The sequence below is a fragment of the Castanea sativa genome, chromosome 3 (assembly GCF_040712315.1).
Source record: "Castanea sativa cultivar Marrone di Chiusa Pesio chromosome 3, ASM4071231v1".
NCBI lineage: Eukaryota > Viridiplantae > Streptophyta > Magnoliopsida > Fagales > Fagaceae > Castanea > Castanea sativa.
This window is the reverse complement of record NC_134015.1, coordinates 42,192,277-42,212,706: the sequence shown is the minus strand read 5'-3', so window position 1 is coordinate 42,212,706 and position 20,430 is coordinate 42,192,277. Positions and strand designations below refer to the sequence as shown.

The window sequence follows — 20,430 nt, the reverse complement described above, 5'->3', positions numbered from 1 at the left end:
GTTGGTCACGTCATCATTTTGTAAAAATATTATAAAACAGTTTATGGTCATAGAATTACTTTTTTTTTAAGAGTAATGCTAGAGACACAAACTTTTTTACAAAAAATGTTACAAACTTCTGATATGCGGAGTAGTTATTGTAAATGAAAAAGTGATATTAATAGTAGATCTAGATGAAAACCAATAAAAAGTTGCCCACAACAATAGTTTATAAAAATGTTGTAAAATAGTTTGTGACGGTAGCATTACTCTTTTTTTAAAAGCAAATCAAAATTTACTTAAATCTTCCTCTTTTTTTTTTTAGATCATACCACTGTTGATGAATACAATTTGGTATTGTGTGTTTTGAGTTCTCCATCACAAGCCTCTCTCTCTCTCTCTCTCTCTCTCTCTCTCTCTCTCTCTCTCTCTCCCTCTCTCTCTCAAATAGCTTTTGATTGTTTTTTGTTTGACATAATACTTAGTTATTTTGAAAGTTAGAATTTGAATTTATATCAAAATACAATCTTGCTATGTACTTGAATGTGTCTGTTAACTATATGAGTAATATCAAGTGTAATTTTGTGGTAAATTTTTATTATCATGATAATCTCCTTTAAAAGAATGATAAAATTGAATAATATATTTGAAACTTAAAGAGTTTAATTGTAAAAAGAAAAAAAAAATGTACCATAACATAATTTAGAAACATATGGACCACCTTAAAAAAGAATAATATCAATCAAACAAACCAAAAATATTAAAATGATATATTTGTAAAGATGGATAGATGAAAAATAATTTTAGAAATTGTTTAATTTTTATGAAAAATAAATTATCTTCCACAAAATTTAAATAAAAATTTATACATTATACCATAATTACCAAATATTTATTTATCCCAAGCATCACATGGGTTTGCGATTAGTCCAAGACTAAAATTATTTGTTTAGATAAGCAGTGAATCCTTCAAATCATAATACCACACTCTTCCAATTACAAAAATGATTTGGTTTTAAAGCTTGTTATTGTTATTGTTGTTGTTGTTACTGACCAAAGACAAGATGTTATTTTTATTTATTTTGGTTAAATAAAGATAGGGTGAACTTAGAATAAAGAATAAAAAGAAAGTGAACTTTTGTTGCATATGAGAATTTTTTATTAAAAATGGCTTGTTGTGTGTAATCATTGCCCCATGGCCTATGGTATATTGCCTCTTGGGCTTTTTGGTAAACCCATAGGCCATGGGTATTATCAGCTCATAACATTGCCACGATTTTTATATATTAGTAAGTATGGGTTGATACTAGCACTCAAACTTACAACCTCTTGCCTATTGGCACTTGGTTCAAAGTGATAGGTCTTCTCGAGGGCTTCACACTGCGGCACCACACTCGTTGATGGTTGAAAATATATTAATTTCGAAGTTGTTACAACTCACACCTATTAAGGAATATCCATTACATCTCTTTTGGAAAAGAATAACCTAATTATTCCATGTAATAAAGATGCATCAAAATAACATAATCACTTTATTTCTATAAAAAAATTATCTTGTCATTTCTTCTTTTTGATCTCATATCATAGAACATATAATTAATTATTAATTAATTATAATAAACTACTTATATGCATTATGTATAATGAAATCCGCTATAAAAAAAATGAATGCTTTGGGTAAATGCTGGATATTACGATTTACACATGAATAATCTCTCTATTATGGGATCTATTTCCACATACCAAACATTTCTGGAATGTCATAAATATTTATTTTTTTAGAAAGTGTTTTAAAACAAAGGTTGATATAAGTTGTAAAATCAGGTGTGTGATGTCTGAGACTTTTTGTCCCTATATATATTCTTAAGCAAGACGTGCTCTAGGACTTTGGGTTTTTTTTTTTTGTTTTTTTTTTACAAAATAGAAATTCTACCTAGCCTAATCTAAATATATGTGTGTGAAACTCCCTTCTAGAGGCTTGAATCTCGGCCCTTGACCCCCACACCCCATAGGCTTTTATATTTGTGGAGTGACTATCGCACCAAATGCGTACGGTGATAGGACTTTGGATTTTGGTTGAGAGGAAGAGAAGAAATAAAATACGAAATCTAACAAGATCCATGAGATTGAAAGTTATATCATTATCTGTATTGTAGGTTCTGTAACCTCATGCAATTAAAATGTCTAAATTAATTTTTACTTGGTTACCAAATTTATATAAAATGTAATGTTTATATATGTAGAATTGGCCCATACTCTGGAGGTGACCGAAAATGTGATGTTTATAGGTTTGGAGTAGTGGCACTAGAAATACTGATGGGAAGACATCCAGGAGTTGTTTTGGAGTAGTGAATACTTTACATGCAATTTCAATATGGCAGTTGAGAAACCAAGAAACCCATACAACTACAGAGAGTGAAACTCAATCAGGAAGTACTTGCTTTCCGGATGTAAACCATATTGTTTGATGAACTTCTTAAGAAATAATAAATAAAAAAATTGTGTACCACAATAAAAATATATTAAAAAATAAAAACCTTGTAAATTGTATCTATTTTTCTTTATGATTTGTGACCTGTATTTTGTAGCGTGACCTGTATTTTGTAGCATTAAATTGAAGTCTTTATGAATTTGTATTTTTCAACATAAAATAGAGGTCTTCATCACTTTTCTAATGTCACACACTTAGAATTCTCATATGTAATCGTGGAAGTTGCAATTAAAGGCTCATTCACATGGTTAATCCTTTTCTTTTTTTTGATAGATGGTTATTTCCCATATAGTTGCGTTTTTAGGGTCTATAGCTGCGTTTTCGAAACGCTATAGCCCTCGTTTCTTGTAGTGAATGCTTTCCTTTTTCTTTTCTTTTCTTTTCTTTTTTTTTTCTTTTTTTTGTTGAGAAGGAGCTTAATGCTTGATTTAAAAGATTTACTTGTGCAAGCTATTCCTTATTGAAGATTCAACAATAATAATACAAATTTGATGACTAAATAAACAAAAGGGTTAATTAGTAAAATATCACTTTAAACTAAGGAATACTTGCACTCCACATCCCAAATTATGAAAATTTCCAATTGGTAATCTTTTAATTTTTTTTTTTTTTGGTAGAAGATGTTTAGTGCATATTATTAAGAAATGTTATTCAAATCAGCCTGTAGCACAGAAATAATGTTTTGTAGTACATCTTCCATCCAAACTGACAAGGGTGAGAAAGAATTGCAACACCCAGACCTGCACTGTTATCTTCATCAAAGATAGCTCCGTTGAAATTTATTTTGTAACAAGGAGATTCAAGAGCTGTCCATGAGGGTACTTGTCAAGTTGGGTATACAGGTGCAATCGTAGGGAAGGTTGAAAATTCCAGTATTCATTCTTTCGTTTGTTCCAACAATTGGCCGAGGGTGATAGTTTGTTTACCCAACTAGAGATTAAATCATATTGTACTTTGCTTGAGAGTGCCATGGTTTCATATTGGAATTGTATTCCAAAAAACCGCCAATCTTGGGAAAAGGAAGAAAGCATGAACCACGTCCTCTTGGTGATTACAGATTGCCTTGTGAGAATTGATATTCTATTCATAAAAATTTTTGCAAATTAAATCAGACATCCAATTGATGGTTGTTGATGCCCATTTTTTGAATTCATACCCAAAAGCCTATACGGAGGAAAGCCTAATAAAAAGCAAAGCCCAAAGACCCACCAAGAAGACCGAAGAGTAAGAAAGATCCAAAGGAAGAAGTGCAAGGGAAAACGATCTACAGCAAAACGCAGATCTATAACAGATTACAAATCTACACCAGAATACAGATTTGCCGTAGAATACAGTTCTTTAGCAGAATGACTTTGATAGATCAAGGCAAATTGTGCCCAAGACCCTTTTGATGTAGTTAACATTATTTGGCCCATAAAGGCCCAAATCCATTTGTATAAAAGGATAGGTGTGAAAACTAATATGAAGAAGCATGATGAAAAGAAACAAGGAACAACAGGAAGTGTCAGTAGCAAGAATTGTGTGAAACAAAGAAAAGACAAACTAAAGCAAATGACAAACACAGCAGGAAACGCATGAAGAAATAAGACAGAGACACGCAGCAGAACAAAACAAAACTAATTAGCTACAACAAAAATGGGGTGGGAATGAAAGAAGACAAAAACAAAAGATAGTGGAGCAAGCACACAAGGGCCGAAGTACCACCAACCTGTACCCAGCCAATACAAGGGAGGTGGGCCTACAGTCAAGAGGATTCAGAGCGTGTGGTTTGGTGGTAGGGGGAAAAGGGGGTCTATATTTGGTTTCCAACCATGACTTCTTTTTGGAATATACCTTGTTGGGATGGTATCTTACCCAAAAGAAGTAATAGATGGTTGAGACCATTTGATGCATGCCATAGAGCTATGTAGTGAGATAGCTCAATCCTTATTTATTTGAACCTAGAGGTAGAGGTATATAGCAAGAAAAAACAAAATGGAATTTTGTCGTGAAATTAGTAATGGTGTAGCAAACATGTACTGAGCAATGACAGTGGTCGGGGCAACCAATGGGTTGGTAGGTGGTCCTAAAGAGATGCCCACCACAAACCAAAAATAGTTGGTGAAGCCCTAAGGGTAAAAGGGAGAAGTCCCATTGAATAAGCTCACTATAAAAGGAAGAGGTAGCCATGGATGAAAGGGGGGAAGCACCGAAGGGGGGAATCCATGGTAAGAGAGCAATAAGCATCTAAGGAAGGAACTTAGAGAGAGAGAGAGAGAGAGAGAGAGAGAGGCACCTACAGAGAGGGACCCAAGAAAAGGAAAGACCAAAGGGGAAACAACCCACTGCAAGAAAGTAGTAAGAAATTAAGAGTAAAAAGCATGAAGAGAAAGAAAGAAAGAAAGTGGTAAAAAGAAAGAGAGAAAACATGGCAGGAATAGGGGCATGCATCAATAGATCATCTTTTCCCTCCTTCTTAGCAAACCCACTCTTTGAAGTCTCCCAAAAGCAGTAGTCAATAGCCATTTAGGCTTATTCTCCAAAATACACAACTTTGATGGCAAAAGCCTATGACAAGGTTGTTCAAGTTGGGGTTTGGGTTCCTTCTTGGTTTACTTATTCTATGGGAAGATTCAATACTTGATTTTGATTGCAAATATATTTGATTTCACTCGTTAGAACTTATATATGTTGTATTTTGTCATTCTACTGTAGCACGTTTGATCACGTTTACTGCATCAGTTGTCCTACTATGATATCTTTACTTAATGAACTAGTTATTCTGCTGTAGCACATTTTTATTATATTTACCGTGTTTGCTATTATACTAGCTAACCATTTTCTGCTGAAATTTTCTTATTTCTTTGTTATTACGTATTTTACTTTTGACACAAACTAATCATTATCCTACCATAAGTATATATATACATATATTTTGTTTCTCATTTTCTGCAAAATATATTTTATAGATGTATATGAAAATACGTATAGGTATATTTATGAATACATGTATGTATATATTTGAGAATATGCCAACCCATGTAAGCTAACATTTGCTTGATTGGTATTTTCTTTGGATTTTAGATTTGTTTATGTGCAGGAAGTAGAAAAGTATTTCTGCAGTAAAAAATGAAGAGTAGTCATTCACATTGCAAGAAAAGTGCAGAAAGCTTTACTACACAACAAAAGATGTTACTGCACAGCAGAAAGCTTTACTTTGCTGTAGAAAACTTTACTACACAACAGAAGGTTTCACTGCACAGCAGAAAGTTTTACTGTACAGCAAAAAGCTTTACTGCACAACAGAAAGTTTTATTGTGCAACAGAAGATTTTACTGTAGAGCAGAAAGTTTTACCGCACAGTAGAAAAGTCAATCCTGTGGCAGAAATTAGAGAAAAGTTCCTTCTGTGGCAGAAACAAAGGATAAGCCCACTTTGCAGCGTCTTTCCTTAGACTTTGGACTCAATGTTTGGGCGAAAACTAGCGGTAGCAAAATGGTACTTTGGAGCTCATTCCGTGAAGCTCCAGGCCCAACTTTCTTCTTAGAAAAATCCTAGACTAAGTGTTGTCCAATAACATCAAGACTCGTGTCTAAGGTACAAGAAACGTAAAAAGAACCCTCAATAATGGTTAACAAGTTGCATGATGCATGAGACTTAGAAACTAATTTACTATTGTACTCCCGCTAGTGATTTGAAAGACTAATATAACTTTTCCAAGAGCCTTATAACTTAAATGATACATTTAGGACCACACCTCTAATTATAGGAAAAAAAAAACAATGAAATTAAAAACCCTAATATAACTTTATAAATTTTCCTCATGAACTAAAATATCCTATCCATTGTCTTCTGTAACTCATCTGATTTCCCTAAAAACTCCCTAACTCTCTTCACCCATAAGACCCACCTTACTGTGCTCGACCTGACCTACGCTGGCAAGACCCATTGCAAAGAGCACTAGATCGAGTGAAGTCATACTTGGTGAGATTTTGTGACACACCGTCGTTGTTTGTTGTGCAAAGCCTTTCATCATTGTGGTTCGGATGTCGACCCAAAACAAAACAAAAAATAAAAATGAATAAAATCTTGGATTGTACTTATTGAATTTCTAAGAAATCCAATCATGCGAAGTTCCAAGCTCCTTCAATCAAAATTTGAAATAACACTTTTAAGTTTTGAGTTGTAAATATAATTAAATAAATTAATAAAATAAAATAATCAATAAAATAATCTCTATTGAAAGCCAGACTCTCAATTCCATGCAAATATTGTGTGGCCGAAGAGTTTGGCACTGAAAGCTAGACTCTCAGTTCCATGCAAAAGGTAGGTTTATTGGTAATTTGGCATTTATGAAGTTCCATAGGCATCTTACAATCTAAGAATAGGAATAAAAGAACTTTGTGGGTTGCGATGCCTAATACGATTTAGTCAAGATTATGAATGGATGATTTCAGTGCATTTAAATTAAGTTGAATTCAATGGTTGAATTTCTTTTTCAAAAAAAAAAAAAAAATTAAGTTCAATTCAATGGTTGAAGAATTTGTCAAAATGCATCAATGTTTTTATATTTATTAGAGTAAATTGCAAATTACACCATTCCCTTAAAGTTTGGGGGTGTTTGGATTTTACACCCTAAAGTTTCAAATTTGAGATTTTACCTCTTAAAGTTTGAGATATTTGAATTTTACACCTTGATATTTTAGAATTTAGATTTTATCTCCTAAAATTTGGAAGTATTTGGATTTTCCACCCCAAATTTTAAAACTTTAGGGTGTAAAATCCAAACACTCCTAAACTTTAGCGAGTAAAATCTAAACACCCCTAAAGTTTAGGAGATAAAATCTAAATTCTGAGATGTCAGGTTGTAAAATCCAAACACTCCTAAAATTTAGGAGATAAAATTCAAATTCTGAAATGTCAGGTTATAAAATCCAAACACCCCAAAATTTTAGAGGGTAAAATCCAAATTTTGAAATTTCAGGGTGTAAAATTCAAATACTCCCAAACTTTATGAGTGTAATTTGCAATTTACCCTATTTAATAATCAAGTATCATCCATACATATGCATTTGAACTTAAAATGTGTCTTTTGCTCTTTCATGAATGGACAAGTATAAACTCTGATTACTTTGGGATACTCAGCCTCTATGACATTGCTGAAATATTTAAACAATAACTAAGTGAATTCTATTCTTTTTTTGACAGTGAAGATAGAATTTTATTAAGAAATCGGGTATAACCCATTGAACTGTACAATCTGTTCGTGTCCACTTAACAACATGTAAAAGACTACACAACATAAATTAGGGAGCTCCATTTGGGCTGGGTGTATGTGTTCTTGCGAGATGCTTCGACATGCGCTGGTAGTCTTGTAACAGAGTCGTGGCTCCATGGAGTATTTCAGCCGGTTGGGACTGCTTACGCTTAAATAAATCCGGTTTCTGGCATTCCAAATGGACCAAGTGACCATCGCCCATACTTTTAAGTCCTTCACCGTGAGCTTCTCTTTCATCCGTCTGGCGAGTGAGTGAAAGTCCTGTGCTGCTGCTGCTGTACATTTTTGCAATTTTCCTTTGACTAATGCCCACACATTGGTGGCTAGTGGGCACTCCTGTAAGGCATGACAGACCGTTTCTTCTTCGTGTCCGCAGATTTCGCAGTGAGGATCAATAGGCAGTCTCCTTCTAGCAAGGTTAGCTCATGTGGGGAGAATATCAGAACAAGCTCTCCAAAGGAAGGTTTGCACCTTCGGTGGTATATCCATCTTCCAAAGTTTGTGCCAGAGCCTCTTGTCTTCCTGCGCTTTGGAATGCTCAACCCCACCACTATGGTTCAAACGAAGGGCAACTATGTAGGCAGACCAGACTGTGAAACATTGGGCTTTGTTTTCTTTCCAGCAAATTCTGTCCGGCGTTTGGGGATCGCCAATTTTGATGCTGAGGATATCTTCCTGTGTGGACTGCATGAAAGTACTTTGTATCAACGGTCTATTCCACTGATTGGTTTACTGATCAATAAGGTCTCCCACCTTCAAGGACATGTCAGCACCCGGTTTGAAGAGTGGTGGGCGGGGCAGCCACCTGTGATTACAGATGTTGATGCTCTGGCCATTACCAATCTGCCACTTTGAGCCCTCTAGGATAATATCTTTTGCAGCCATCAAACTGCGCCACACAAAGGATGGGTTTTGTCCAATCTACGCCTCTAAAAATGAGCACTTGGGGAAATATCTGGCTTTATATACCCTATAAAATAGGGATTGTGTACCTGTGATCAATCGCCACGCTTGCTTGGCTAGCATGGCTAGATTGAAGGCGTGGATATTCCAAAAACTCATTCCGCCCATGTTTTTTGGGGTGCACAGCCTATTCCAACTTATCCAATGGATCTTCTTCTCATTACAAGTTTGTCCCCACCAATACTTAGCCAACACTGAATTTATGTCATCACACACCTTCTTAGGGAATTTAAAAATACTCATAGAATAAATGGATATTGCTTGTGCTATTGTTTTTATCAAAATCTCCCTTCCCACCTTTGATATTGTTTTCTCCTTCCACCTCATCACCCTTTTTGTTATTTTTTCTTGTAGGCCCTTAAAAGTGTTCACCTTAGACTTTCTCCCAACCATAGGGAGACCAAGGTATTTTTCACAGTTTGTCATGACTTGAGCCCCCAACAGCTTCCAGATTTCCTCCTTGATTCTAGGGGTAGTGTTCTTGTTGAAGAAGATTGTGGTTTTTTGCTTGTTGATTGCTTGACCTGAGGCCTCCTCATATTGTGTAAGGATGTCAAGAAGTTGCTGGCATTCATTTATCCTAGCCTCACAAAATAGCAGGCTATCATCTGAAAAGAGAAGGTGGGAGATACGAACACCCCCCTGGCAACTTTGGATCCCCTTCAATCTATTAGTAGTCAGTACCTTCCTAATCAAAGAAGATAACCCCTCAGCACAAAATAAGAAGAGGTAGGGAGACAAAGGGTCACCTTGCTTTATTGTGCAATCAAGAGAATTTATTACAAAGTTCTTGTAAAAATAAGATGGAGGGTGGTGGTAATGAGGTCAATACTTACACAGGTTGCCCATGTGACTCATAGTTAAACATTAACTTTAACTAGTAAGTTGCCCGTGCGATGCACGGATAATATTGTAATGTTTTATGTAAGATAAGTTTGGAGAATGTTGTACATATATTATACCATAATTGTCATAGAACTTTGTTAGTAATGAGTTCATTATAAAAAGTAACAAAAACTAAACAAAATAATGAAATAAAGATGAAAAAAACCTTAATACACAAAAATGCTAAAATCCTCGATTCATACATTATTGAAATTCATAGAAAAGAAAGCACACACCACATATAGATCATTATACAATCATCGTTAAAACTCAAAAAAAAAAAAAAAAAAAAAACATTAACCCAAAACTCAATTTATTGTAGGAAAATAGTCAATATGTATTTCTTTAATGAAATATCAAGAGACTTACTCGAGAAAAAAGCTTTGGAGTCTAAAGAATGCGGATTGAATAGTCGTGTTGTTTTTCCTCTGCAAATTCAATTGTCATTGACTAAATCTCCTCCACCCTATCACTGCACACCCTTGGTTTGATGGTCACTCCACAAGTATAAATGCTTATGGGGGTATGGGGGGCAATGGACGGGGTTCAAGTCTCTAAGAGAGAGCTTCGCACACATATACACTTAGATTTGGCTAAAGTAAAATTTCTATTTTGTATCAAAAAAAAAAAAAAAAAAAACCCCTCCACCCTAGATGATAACTGCTTGATTCCTATAATCCAATTTGTGATTTACAACATGTTTAGCTTTTGTTTATTTTGAAAAGACCAATCTACTAAAGTCATATGCAAAGATTAAACAATCTTGAAAGGACAATGACAATGAGACTTTTATACTAAATAAACAATTATTGATTTCTCAGTTCTAGACTTCAAGCATATTTTGGAAATCGATATACACAATAACACAACCTATAAAAGAAAATAGGAAAACAAAGAATCTCACAATCTTAACCCTACCGATTGTAAGTGAAGAAATGAAATTTTGAAAGTAACAAAAGATAGCTTGAACTCATACATGTCAAGGCCACTTAATGTGCGATGGATAGCCATTGGCTACAACAAAAGATCACAAGAGCAATAGATTTCTTCCATTGGTTTGGTGTTTTAAAAAATTGTGAGTATGGAAGCAAAATTTGAGAGTAGCAGTAGTTTAGGAAATTTAACTATTAAAAGTTTTTTTTATGAGAAAGAAAGTTTTTTTAAGAGAGAAAAAAAGAGAATGGAGGCATATGGTCAAAGTTGAGAGGGGAAGGCAAAGCGTGAGAGAGTGGTTGGAGAGTCAAAGATTTAGAAAATCCTACATTAATCATTATAGCAGAGTATTGATAATGTACATAATGTGAAAACAAAAAGGCAAAAACCAAAACGTCATTTTGGAGGCAAGCTGTGATTAATACATCTACACAATCATAATGGCAAAAACTTTTTAAATAACTAACGTAAAAACTTGCCATACCAAAAAAAAAAAAAAAAAAGACTAACAGGGGAGGGAGACTTTATTTATGAAATGTTTGTATGTAAATTCATAACCATAAAATAATAAGGATTCCCATAGAATAAAATAAAATAATAATAATTATAGTAAATAAAAGATATGAATTTGTGTAATTTAGGCAACAGAAATGCTAGAATATTATCTATCTCGATCTCATTAATTATTAGCATCCCTTTTTATTTTAAAAAAAAAAAAAAACTGAAACATTTGGTATACTAAAAGACATGAAGAAGAGAAAGAGTTGTGATGTAAACTCAGTCAATTAATGGAAGAGTTGGATGGTTGTAGAGAAACTTCATAGAAAGTGCCACTTGGCAAAAGCTTAGACCCTCACACAATGAGGTCTCTGCTTTTATATATATATATTGATTTGTTTATTTTTATGAAATTTTGTTTATTTTAGTGTTTGATGGACTTCTTTAGATTATATGATTTTTCAATTTGGTTTGACTAAATAAAGAGTTACACTCTGAAGTTTTTTCTTTTTCTTTTTCCTTTTGATAAAAGTTACACTCTTAAGTTGATTTGTCAATTTGGCTAGACTAAATTGCAATTTACACTCTTAAATTCGAGAAATTTGAAATTTATCTTTTAAAGTTTTAGAATTTTGGATTTACACCTTTTTTTTCAGTATTGATGGATTTACAACCCTAACATTGCATGGTGTTTGCAAAAAGACCCTTCCGCCCCTATTCATGAATGAGGCAACGCTTAAATGTTACATTACCTCATAATGATATGGTTTTGAATAAATCAATTAAATATAGGAATTGTAGTTTATGGAGCCACCATCATATTTAACTTCAATTAAATCTTGAATAGTATATCCAACAATCTTGATTATAAATTTTTTGACATTCTTAATCAATTCAATCTTCTTCGCTTTTGACCAATCACACCTTGCCCCAAACTTGGATTAGCTATTATAAACTTCAAGCAAAAATTAACAATTGCATCTTCTTTTCCACTTATTTTAAACCACTATTCAATTTCAATAGGAAAAAACCAACTAATTCCACACATAATTGCCAATAACCACAAAAATGCAAGAACTGATGGCCGTATTGACTAGAGTTAGTCTATGCAAAGGGACCCATGCCATGGAAAATCAACTTGCTTTGATCGGGAGATGATGACACAATGAGAAATCCAAAAATCTTCTAGAGACCAATATTTCTTTGTTAGTATATAGGATCTTGATTTGAAGTTTATAAGAGCTAAGTAGCTAACCCATTATTGGGGTTAGGTGAGTTTTTTTGTCATTGCATTTGCATGGGTGTTTCCCCTTCCTTGACAGGTCGCTGGTAATAAATTGTCTTCACCAAAAAATCGAAGGAGCACGACTTCTGTAGCAAGTAGCAACTAAAGCTTTTGCTATATGAGAGCACCAATAATTCTACTCGGCCACTATTAGATTTTCAACTATATATCCTCTAATATATAAGGATAATAGTATAAAACTAAACCTAGAAGTTTAAAACTATGTGTTAATGACATATTTTATGTAATTGGCTAATCTTTTGAAAAAATGTACTTTACTTGTAATTGGGTAGATCTAAGATGGGGTTAGTACTTCAAGAAATAAGAGTTCAAGTCAAGTGTTAAAACCATGAAGATCTGACCAAGAAACAAGTGAAAAAAAGTTGTTTACTAAAGCTCGACAAAAGTCTCTACAGAATCTTTTTTATCGAGATTTAATGTTGAAGCTCGACACAAGCTGCTTCTGTCAAGAACTACAAAATCAGAATTTTCAGATCTGATTTTTGGCTCATGATGACATGTATGTGTAAGTTTCTTTTCATATATAAGACTTATTTTAAATGCCGTTATACATAGAGAACACATGCAGAAAGTGACCTAGTACCTTATTCTCTCTGCAAGAAGTTACTGCATCTTTTGCGCCTTAGGTTTTGTAACCAAGTACTTCTTGATCTTCATTATTGATGAAATGAAGAACTTTGCAGCCAACAACATCTTCAAGTTGCTAGAGTTAGTCACGTACTAAGATTTGTTCAAAAGGGTGGCATTCATATATTACAGAGTTCAGAGGTTCTAAAGCGGTAAAAGGTTTCTGTTGTAAGTTTATCCATGAGGATTGTAGAGTCTAGGGATAAAGATTTTGTACTAGATCTGAAACTTTTCTTTACTATAGTTAATTGTTTTTCGAGAAGGTTTTCCCTTAGGTTTTTTACTATGAAACTAGTTTGTTTCATTGGTTTTCTTGGGTCATCATATTTTGTCTTATTTACTTTTCCATTATGCATGGTATTGATGTTTGTTTGTTTTAACAAGGTTTATTTATAATAAATCTAGTTAACAACTTGGGTTTAAAACTTATTAATTCTATCAACCAGGATCTAAATTTCCTAACACTACGAATTTTGACCCAATTATATTTTTTCTAATTGAATCAATCTTGTGGTAATTATCCAACAAAATGTACTAGATGCTGCTGCATTAGGAGGAAAATCCAACTAAAAAATCCAAGATGCTTTTACACTGGACTAATCTTGTTCAGCTTTTTAGTCTTTATTACTCATAGCTTTACTCCTTGCAACTTCCGTTGTTTGTTACTGTATCCTTGGTTCTAATGTGACCCAATTATATTAATCATCCACTCTTTCTTGTGGTAATTATCCAATCTCGCTCCTTGTGGTAATTATCCAATATGAGATACTTAAGAGTTAACAAAAAATTACTCATTCTAGCAAAATGTGCTAGATGCTCCTATAGAAATAGTCATCCAACTACAGTGCAATGTGAAAAAGCTTCACCTCAATTGCGTTAGGAAGAAAGAAAAAACAAAAATTCAAAGATGCATTTACACTGGACAAATCTTCTCACTTGTAGCTTAATTTATAATATCCTTATTCCTTGCATACTTCCATTGCTATTGTGGCCTTGGTTCCCTTTGAAGCATATTTTCTAATTTACTGTTGATTAGTATCAGCTTCATATAGCAGGAACCGACTTTAACATGGAATATCTAATAATAATTAGTTAATTACAATGCTAAAATGGAGGCTTAATTACTTGAATCGCCGCCCAAGCATATATATAGTAAATGGACTTGTACAATTCCACAAATAAGGTTATTGCAGCTGGCTCTGAGTCTGTGTCACTATCTAAACCATCAGCACTAGAACTAGAAGCGAGGGCTCTGTTGGAGAGTGGGGGGTGGGGTGGCTATTCCAATGATACCTCTAGTCATTGTAAGTGGGTTGGTATATTACATGCAATGATGGAGGAAGCGTGACTGAGATTTACAGGTATGGCATCATCTTTACTCTTTATGACACCAGACTCCACATTGTAAAGTTGTGTGATTGTGTGAGATAATTTAATGATAAGCAAAAGTATGGAAGAAAGAGCATGTACAAAGGTTTATGTAGTTTGGTCGAACGGCCTACGTCCACAATGTGAAAACCCTTAACGACTACATATGGTATTAATATAAGCAATACTTTTTACAATGAACTTGATTTGGGGTTTATATACTAGAGAATATTTGACTAATCCTAGAATAACTTAAGATTAATATGCAAAGTTAATTAGTAATTTGGCATTTCATTAAGGGAGAATATGCAAAATTATCAATTAAAAAAATTAATCATTTGAAGTTATCCGTTTAGTGCTAAACGTTGGAACCTTTATTAAAGTGTAGGGCTTTGCACCATTTTTTTTATTCCACTAATCTAATTAAGGACCTCATATGAAACATTTTATAATTTATTTATTTTTTATACAAGATAGAATTTCTACTCGAGCTTAATCTAAGTGTATATGTGTGTGAAGCTCCCTCCTGGAAACTTGAACCCCGACCCTTACCCCCCACACCCTACAAGCATTTATACTTGTAGAGTAACCACTGCACCAAGGGAGCGCAATAGTCGTTTTATAAAATTTTAGAAGTAAATCATGGCTATTACACCATTTACCAGATTCCACTAATTAATCTTATTAAGGACCTCATATGAAACCTTTAATGAAGTGTTAGAAATAAATCATGACGATTACATCATTTACTTATTCCACTAATCTAAGGACCTCATATGGAACCTTTGATAAATTGTCAGAAATAAATCATGGCTATTAACATTTACCGATTACACTAGTCAGATCCTTAAAAAAAAAAAGAAAAAATTGCAAACTTCATGGCAATTCCACTATTGGTTACCCAACAAGGGCGCAATTGCATTATGAGGTTATATTCAAAAAGAAATTTCTAAGATGATTTCGAGGAAATCATGCCGATAGATTCATGTAAATTTCTGCACTTCAATAGGGTTCAAAAAGACAATGCTTCGTGATTGTTAGAAATACTGAATGAATAGTGTTGTATTTCACAAGTAATAGAGTATGTATGAGTGCCTTTATATAGGAGGCAAAGTGTGTAGTACAATTAAGTGTGCTCTACAAGTAAACAAAGTAGGCCTAAAGCCCACAACCCATTAAACATTAATAGCACCCTTCAAACTCAAGGTGGGTGTGAGACCAACTTGAGGTTGTTAACCAAAGCACAGAGGCATCCCTTAGGATGTGACTTGGTGAAAATATCTGCAAACTGATCTTTAGAGGAGATCGAGAACAGCTTGAGAGCACCATGTACAAGATGATAACGATAAAATGACAATCGATCTCGATATATTTAGTCCATTCATGGAAGACATCATTGTGAGTAATATGAATGGCACTCTAGTTGTCACAATAAAGAGGAGTAGCAGATGATGTGGACACACCTAAGTTCTTAAGAAGCCATCGTAGCTAAAGGAGCTTAGATGTGGTATCAGTAAGGGCATGATATTCTGCTTCAGTACTAAAGCGGGCCATAAAGGATTGTTTCTTACTCCGCCAAGAAATTAGAGAAGAACCAAGGAGAAAGCAATAACCAGTGGTGAACTTGTAATTAATGGGATCTCCTGCCCAATTAGCATTAGAGAATGCATGAAGAATAAGAGGAGACTGAACAGAGTAAAAAAGACCATAGAAGAGAGTGTCCTTCAAGTATCGAAGAATGCACAAAATAGCAGCATAGTGAGTCAATTGTAGAGCAAACAAATACTGGCTCACCTGGTGAAATGTCTGGATGAGTAATAGTGAGATAAATTAGGCTGCCAACCAATCGTCTATAAAGAAAGGGATTAGACAACGGTCCCCCCCCTCTCCGAGGGAGTCAGATGCGCATTAAGTTCAACTGAAGTATCAACAGTCTTGCTATCAGTAAGTCTAGCGCAAGAAAAAAGTTCAGAAGTGTACTTGGCTTGAGTAATATAAAATCCATATGTGGAATGATTGATTTCAAAACCCAAGAAGTAACTAAGATGTCCAAGATCTTTCATCTCAAAGTACTGACCGAGAAAATCTTTGAGTTCTTAAATGCCACTGAGGTTATCACTAGTTATGATCATATCATCCACATATAAGAAAAGAAAAATGGTGCCTTTATCAGTGCGAAGAAGAAATAAGGCAAAGTCATAAGGATTGGCAGTGTAACCCAAGCGAAAGATGGTGGAGCTGAACTTAGCAAACCAAGTTCTTGGAGCTTGTTTAAGGCCATAAAGTGCACGTCGAAGGTGACAAACCTTGGTTGATTCAATAGAGAGACTAGAAGGAGGTTGCATATAAACTTCTTCACTTAAATCCCCATTAAGGAAGGCATTGGTGGAGTAGACTCAATTTTAGCAACAACAGTAGTAGATTTGTTGCGACGGTAACAAGTCTCAATAGTGTGGCCAAGACGCTTGCAATAGTTGTAGAACTTTTTGTTGGTCTGCTTGCAACGATTGCTAGAGCCAGAGGTATTAAACCCTTATTGTAGAGGTTGCTCTATGGGTGGAGTAGAAGGAGCAATAGTTAGAACATTGAGCTTATTATGGGCTTGAGGGGTTGCAAGACGAGCTTCTTCTCCAACCAACTCATTTATAGTAGTATTAAGAGAGGGAGGAGGACTATGATTAAGAAGCTAACCTCGGATAGGCTCATAGTCCTCGTGAAGTGACGTCAAGAGTTCATATAGACGAAATTCATCTCAAACAATAGCATATTGCTGAGCATCCTTCGAGCATGCCTAAGTTGGATCAGAAAGGTCAATTTTGTCCCAAATTAAGCGAAGCTAATCATAGTAGGCATTGATAGATTAACCTAGTTCTTGCTTGAGTTGATGCAACTCAACCACTAATTGATATTTCATGGATCCTTGAGTAGTGGAGTATCTTTTGGCCAACATATCCCATGCCAATTTTGCATCATCAAAGCTGCTCAACAGATTGGAGATGGAGGAAATGGAAGTGTTCCGAATCCAAGTAAGGATCATGTGGTTGTGACTATCCCATTCAATCATGCGACTAATGAAGGCAGCATCTTCTTCACTTGCTCCCTTGACAGGAATAGTGATTGTACCAGCACAATATTGCTAGAGCATGCAACCCTTAAGAAAACTGTGCATAGCTTAAGACCAAGATAAGTAATTCTTATTCCCCTCCAATATAGCATGGATGGAGCGAGGAAGAAAAGTATCCTTTTTATCATTTAAAGACACAATATGAAAAAACAGACTGCAAAAATGAAATTTACGCAAAAAAAAAAAAAATGGGTAAGAAGAACCTAGACTGCAAAAGTCAACGGTCAACAATTTGGTCAAAGTCAACAGTCAAGTCAACTCTCGGTCAATAGTCAGCGGAGATGATGTCAGAAAGATGACATGGCATCTAACGTTAGTAGATGACTGGATGCTGACATAAGCTAGGGTTGATGTGGCACTACTGATATCACGGTTGACATCAGCCTAGAGCTGTTGACGGCGCATGGGGCGCGTGAGTTTCGGTGCAGAATGTTTGAGCGGCGCGTGACCTTTGGTGCATAATGTTTGAGCAACGCGTAGGGGCATGTGCAAACTCCGATGGCTGCGAGGCTTTCGCGAGTGAGTAAATCGGCGCAAGACGATCACAGTGGTACCTGCAAAAAATTGATCAGAGCAATATTTGTGGAAGTGATGAAAAGAGCAGTGGTCTTTATGGTGTAAGACTCTTCAACGGTGGCGGCTGCAAGTTCAAAACCCAAGGACGACGGTTGGCTGACGTCAGAGGTTCAACGGCGAGGGGCTGCAACGGTTGCTATGACGACAGAAGCGATATTGAGAATAAACTAACACCAATAGAGACAAGACTACTAAGAAAAGGTCGGAGTTATGGCTCTGATACCATGTTAGAAATACTGAATGAATAGTATTGTATTTCACAAGTAATAGGGTATACATGAGTACCTTTATATAGAAGGCAAAGTGTGCTCTACGAGTAAGTGTGCTCTACAAGTAAACAAGGTGGGCCCTATTATACGTTAATGGTGATAATCACATTGGTATTCATTCAAAGTGAGCACACTCATCAATCAATCATACACTCTAACATGGCTCCATCTGTTTCCATTTCCATTGTGATAATAGCATTATGGGTTCTTTATATCTTGATGCACTCCACAACTATGGTTATTGTAAATGGCACTGTGGCAGATTGGCAACATCTAATTCATCAGCGCTTGAAGGGAAGGCTCTCTTGGAGAATGGGTGTTGGAGTGGTGAGTCCAACAATACATCCTTAAATCATTGTGTGTGTTTTAGAATCAAATACAATGATGGTGGAAACGTCATAGAGATTGACAAGGGTCGATCCGGTGTTTTATCTGGGAGATAAGGGAGATGAGTTTAGTAAACTCTACTTCTCTTCCTTCCCAAATTTAGTCCATCTTAATGTTTCTTATTATGGGTTTTGGGGGAGCATCGCAGATGAGATAGGCACTATTTCGAAGCTTACCCACCTTGATCTATCCCACAATTATCTCACAAGTGAGTTACCTCTATCATTGGCGGATTTAATGAATCTTCTTGAACTGGATCTAGGTACAAATAATTTAACTGGTGTGTTACCTCTTTCACTTACAAACCTCACTCAATTACTGACATTGGACATTTCTTCTAATCATCTAGGTGGAAATTATTTTAATGGTCCCATTCGGATTGAGATCAGGTGCAATTATTAATTTTCAAATTACTTTATCAATTTATAAATTATATTTTCAAAATAAAAATTATATATAAAAAATTAAAACACAGTTTTTTTTTTTTTTTTTGCTACAAAATAAACGTGTAATATTTGTTCATTTTTAGAAACTAGCCTCATGACATTCCTAATTGTATTAGTCGTTCTAAATGCGTAATATTAATGAGAAAAAGTGTAAATCTTAAATTGGAATGAATGAAAAATTATGACACTATAAAAAATTAAAAGTTATTTTAAAAAAAAAGTCTTATGACTTGCACGCGTGTAACGAAGCTAGTATATTTTAAGCCTATATTGACTAGAGTAATCTATGCAAAGAGACCCATGCAATAGAAAATTTAGCTGCTTTGCACTACGAATAATACAAAAATCTTTCAAAGAAAAATACAGACACGGAAAATTTATTTGACAGTAAGAGGATCTTGACTTGATTTGGTCCTTATTGCATTTGCATGGATGGTTCCCCTTCCTTGATAAGTCGCCAGTCTACACTGAAAAATCAGAGGATCACGACTTCTACCTGCACGTTGACATGGCCGTGAAATTTTTGCTATATGAGAATGAGAGCACCAATTAATTTACTCGGTCACTTATCAGATTTTAATTCTCAATCGATTTTCAATTTTCAACTATATTCTCTAATATATAAGGATAACACTAAATCTAAAAGTCTAAATCTATAGATTTTGATCTAATTATATTATTTTATCCACTAACTAGGGGGTAATTATCCAATGTAGGAATTCTAACAATTAACTAACCACATTATTTACCAAAAAAAACTATTAACCACACAATTCTCCCATGAACATTTTAACAACATGTGCTACTTGTTGCTGCAGAAAAAGTCATCCAAGGACAGTGCAATGTAGAAATGTTTCACCTCAATTGCATTAGGAGGAAAATCCAACCAAAAAAAAAAATTTCCAAGATGCATTCATACTGGACTAATCTTTTTCAGTTTTTCACTTGTAGCTTAATATTTGTTAAGTTACCAATGGTCCTAAAAGCTGGAGCTACATAACTCCCATTTAAGTGTGAATTCAAACTATCTTTTAATAAATGAGCCCCAACACGTGGGATTCTAAACTCAAGACTTTTATATTGATAATATGTTAAATTACAGATTGCCCTCAAAAGCTCAAACTATTGGTAAATTATATTTAATTATCCAACCACATAATTCTAGCGATATCCTTACTCCTTGCAACATCAATTGTTATTGCGGCCTTTGTTATTATTATTATTATTATTATTTGCTAAATAATTGTTATTGTGACCTTGGTTCCCTTTGAAGCATATTTTCTAATTTACTAGTACTATTGATTAGTATCACAAGCTTCAG

General features: G+C 34.7%; 1 pseudogene; it reads left to right on the top strand.

Annotated features, from left to right (window-relative positions):
* The first annotated feature begins 18,435 nt into the window (after positions 1 to 18,435).
* Positions 18,436 to 20,430, top strand: part of LOC142628977 (uncharacterized) — a 77,030-nt pseudogene continuing 75,035 nt past the window's right edge.